Source organism: Salvelinus sp. IW2-2015, linkage group LG4q.1:29 (genome assembly GCF_002910315.2).
Source record: "Salvelinus sp. IW2-2015 linkage group LG4q.1:29, ASM291031v2, whole genome shotgun sequence".
Lineage (NCBI taxonomy): Eukaryota > Metazoa > Chordata > Actinopteri > Salmoniformes > Salmonidae > Salvelinus > Salvelinus sp. IW2-2015.
Genome location: NC_036842.1, coordinates 4,640,507 through 4,643,280, shown reverse-complemented (window position 1 = coordinate 4,643,280; position 2,774 = coordinate 4,640,507). Strand labels below are relative to the sequence as shown.

Here is a 2,774-nt window from a genome sequence, read left to right as displayed (position 1 = left end):
ACTGTGCCAGAAGTGTGAAATCTGATGTTCCAATATGCATCAAACTCCTCAAGTTACATAAGAGTGCCCACTACAATGAACTGGGAATTTACCAGTAGCTGGCCAGTCCTTGTGCCCAGGGGAATCCGCCTGTACACATTTGAACAGATCCTGTTATTCATGAAAGAAACCCCATACATTACAGATGGATACGGAGCCCGCTTACAATCCAAACTGTCTAAAAAGGTATGTCAAGAGAATAGTATAAGCTCAATGTAATGTAGTACGTTTGTGTATCGTTTTAATAATATTTACCTGGTTGTTGTGTAGCCTGGTCCCAGGTCTGTACTGTCTTGCCAACTCCCACGGTTATTGTCACATCAAACAATGACCATAGCAGTTAGCAAGACGGCACAAACAGATATGGAACCAGGCTCGTTGTTGAGAGTGTGTTGTGTTGGATGGTTTTCCACCCTTTTAGTATTTTCATCCTGTCAAATGAGACAGTCAACATGCGGAGTCATCTTCTGTGGTTCCTGCTCTTCTTCCTACTGGGGGTTAATGACATGTCTACGGTACTGCCAGCTTCAGGAGCCAACAAAGAAGACTACGTCATCTACTGCATAGGACGGTTCTACTTTCAGGTGTGTGTGAGAGGGAGGGAGGGAGGGATCACAGATATCTGTCTGTCCTTGAAACTCCTACAGCTTGTTATGGTTTACAGGTCTTATCTGTAAGGCTTAACTGTGTCCAGGAGTATTGTTGTTGTATGAAGCTGCCTGTCGTTTCTGTAGGTGTGTATGCTGTGTTCTGTGGGGTACCACCTGTTCTCCTGCCACCTCTCAGAGAAGAAGTGCTGCCACTGGACTACGTTGGAACCTTGGCTGTTACGTTCCAGGGGTCTTGTATGTCTTCCACTGCGTCGCTGTGTCTTAGACAATACATTCCATCATTTGTTGTATTTTTCACTCGTACCGTTTGTTTCAGTAAAGATAACTTTTTATAACACATGCAATCTGACACTGTAAACATAACTACGCAAACTGGCTCTGAAATTAAATCTCTTCTCCTCCCGACATCTTTTCCCATAACGTATCTTCTACCCTCCCTCTACTCTAAAGTTCTGGAGACAGGTGTGCCTGGTGATTGTTATAGCGTTGATATTGGCCGTGTTCTTGGCTCAGATCCACCTTCACTACCACTCTAAGGAGTGGCGACACCAGCGTACTGCCATCCTCGGCTCAGTGGCCGTCCACGGGGTCATCCCAGCCGTCCACGGGGTCATCCCAGCCGTCCACGGGGTCATCCCAGCCGTCCACTGGATCTGGCTCAATGGAAGCTTCAGCTCTGCTGTCGTCCAGATGAGTCATCAGATACCTGAATTACAATATTGGGTAACACTTTATTTGAAGGGTACCTACATAAGGACTTAATACCACATTCATAAAGAGTACAATTATGCATCGGTCCAGTAATCTGTTACCGTGAATGTCTCACCATCTGTTATCTCTGTCTGCAGTTGTTCCTGCCTCGTGATGGTGATGTACTTGATAGCTGGAGCCGAGTTCCTCTTTTACGTCGGTAAAATCTACACTTCTCATAGCAAATAACCACTTACATGTGTCATTCTGCAACTTGTCTTGCTCAAACTGATACCGTCAAACGCGCTGAAAATGTCAAGTGACCTTGTGATGCTCCTTGACCTACAGGCCAGCTGAACTACCTGGGTGCCAGTCACCAGGTGTGACATGTCCTGGTGGTGTTTATGCTCTGCTCGTGGCACCAGACTTCTGTGTATTTAATGAACTTCAGGCACAACCAGCCCTGCTCCCTTATCTACACCAGCAGCAGCTAGAGCCTCAGACTGGCCCAGCCAACAACCGAGCAGCCACAGACTCTACTGTAGCCACTCAATGTAAACCAGACGACAACTGAACCTTTAACGTAATGTAACAAAATGTGGAAAAAGTCAAGGGGTCTGAATACTTTCCGAATGCACTTTATATACTAAAAAGGGACATCATTTTAATGTATCTGTATTAAGGCAGGTCTCTCTTTTGATTATTTTAAATGAATAAAGAATGCCTAAAGGAATCATTGTTCAATTAATGTTAAGATATATATTTTTTCATTAGTCTGATTAATTCTGCGTAATTTGATCAGATGCTCAGTCTGTCCACGAGAGATTACGCTCAGATTTACTTTCACTTGAAGATAACAGTAGCTATTAGAAAATGCCTTCCTCCTCAAAGTTAAGAGACCCACTTGTATTCTCCATGCCATCAAATGTCTTATACCAAGGTATAGTTTTGTCATGTTAGGATGACATTTTCTGTAATCCCATTCTATAATCTGTAGTAATATCTGACCTGCCAGTGAAAATTGAAGGATTATACTCTACAGCCATTGTTCTTTTCTTAGAGACACTAATTAGAATTTGAAAGGAAATGGTTAAATAGTCCCAGCACAGACAACAAATCTCAAGATTACACAGTCTTGCCTGAGATAATGACAGAGATCATCGCTCTTCACAACAGTCTGTTCGCAAAACATTGCAGAACCACATTAGGAGGATTTATCAGAGGATCTTTTGGAGACCTCAATCTTAGTCTTACTTGACACATTGTCTTTATTTTCAGGTGCAGACAGAGATTAAAAATTCCTGCCATGTAAAACACAAAATCACACATTATATCAGAGAATTGGGCTAAACAGCTTTCACTGGTTAATCACCCCATTACATGGCAACTCAGGAGTCTGCACTGTTTTGGGGATTATAGGGTGAGATCAGGGCT

The 2,774-nt window shown here is 43.2% G+C and overlaps 1 long non-coding RNA gene across 1 annotated transcript; it reads left to right on the top strand.

Moving 5' to 3' along the window:
• The first annotated feature begins 465 nt into the window (after positions 1 to 465).
• LOC111961067 (uncharacterized) lies at positions 466 to 1,991 on the top strand. Its single transcript, XR_002876921.2, has 3 exons — positions 466 to 623; positions 774 to 1,373; positions 1,499 to 1,991. It is a non-coding gene; the product is annotated as an uncharacterized lncRNA (long non-coding RNA).
• Positions 1,992 to 2,774: the final 783 nt, after the last annotated feature.